This window comes from Echinops telfairi, unplaced genomic scaffold (assembly GCF_000313985.2).
Source record: "Echinops telfairi isolate 266 unplaced genomic scaffold, ASM31398v2 ScPeMD7_7469;HRSCAF=8507_1, whole genome shotgun sequence".
Lineage (NCBI taxonomy): Eukaryota > Metazoa > Chordata > Mammalia > Afrosoricida > Tenrecidae > Echinops > Echinops telfairi.
Genome location: NW_022111373.1, coordinates 57,184,304 through 57,185,932, shown reverse-complemented (window position 1 = coordinate 57,185,932; position 1,629 = coordinate 57,184,304).

The following is a 1,629-nucleotide window of genomic DNA, read 5'->3' as shown; positions in this document are numbered from 1 at the left end:
GTCGGACAGGGCTCTATGAAGTTTTCATGGCTGTAATCATTCCGGACTCAGATCCGTAGGTATTTCTTCCTTTGCTATCTCTGGATGAGTTCAAACTGCTAACCTTTACAGCAGCAGTTAAGTGCAAACTGTTTACACCATCTAGTTCTGACAAAACTCTGTTAGGTGCCATTGGGCAGGTTCAGACCCATAGTGACCCTATGCACAGCAGAAGAAAACAATGCTTGTACTGTGTCTCCTCACAACTGTTCCCATACCTTAGCCAATTGTTGCATCCATGGTGTCAATCCATCTCCATGAGGGCCATCCTCTTTTTTGTTCATCCCCCACTTACCAGGAGGGATGTCCTTCTCCAGGAACTCATCTCTCCTGATAATACAATATGTCTGTGTTAGTCCAGGTAGATTAGAGAAACAAACCCAGGTAGATTCATATTTGTGTAAGAGAGAACTTTATATCAAAGAGTAATTGTATATTAAGAAAACATCCCAGCCTAGTCCAGATCAAGTCCATAAGTCCGATATTAGTCCATCTATCCAATACCAGTCTATAAGTTCTTCTTCAGACTAATTCAGCCATGTAATTATGCCGAATGCAGGAAGATAACAGGCCAGTGGATGGAAAGTCTTGTGGAGTCAGTGACAGTGGAAGCATCTTAGAGATGGCGTGGGTCTCCACGTGGCTCCTCCAGTTCCAGGGCTCTGATTCTTCTTTGGTCTTCCTTGTTCAATGTCCAACTTTCATATGCATAAGAGGCAATGGAAAACATCATTGCTTGGGTCAAGTGCACCTTAGCTCTTATATTGACATCCTTGCTTCTCAATACCCTAAAAAGATCTTGTGCAGCAGATTTACCTAATACAATAATTATAGTTTTATTGACATATCTTACACATTCCAATATATCCTTTCACATACAATTATGCTGTTCAATTCCATTGGGTGGGGTTACTCAATCATTGATGCTATCTGTTCCCCTTTTCCCCCTTTTCCCCCTCCCTCCTCTCGTACCCTCAGGAAACCACCACTCCTGTCACTGTCTCTGAGGGGTCATCCATCTTGATCTTCATGTATTGAACGATCCTAAATTGTGTTAGTCTGGGTACTTTAGAGAAACAAATCCACAGAAACTCATGTATAAGAGGGAGTTTTATATAAAGGGTGAGTGCACATCAAGAAAACATCCCAACCCAGTGTTGCCCAAACCCACAAGTCCAACATTAACCCATATGTCTGACACCGATCCACAAAGTCCTCTTCCATATCACAAAACACATGCAATGATGCTAACTGCAGGATGAAAGCTGAATTAGTGAATGTGTAAGAATCTCAGTGCTGGCAGGGGTCTCCATATTGGTGCTCCAGCAGCCAGGGCTGCATCGGGGTAGGTCCATGTGGATTCTCCTTGGGTATATCTTGCAGGAAGTGAGCCTTGCTAGCTGAAGCAGGGAACTGGCTAAGGCAGCTGCACCGTGGTCCAACCATCACAAAGCAAGAAACTCAAGAACTCGAAAGGCGAGGCTCATGGAACCATTTATCCCTCCGCCCTTCAATTAACCCCACATGTGTTTATTGGCCGGGTTGGCACAATAAACTAACTACCTCAAACACCCCTTGTTAACTTGGCAC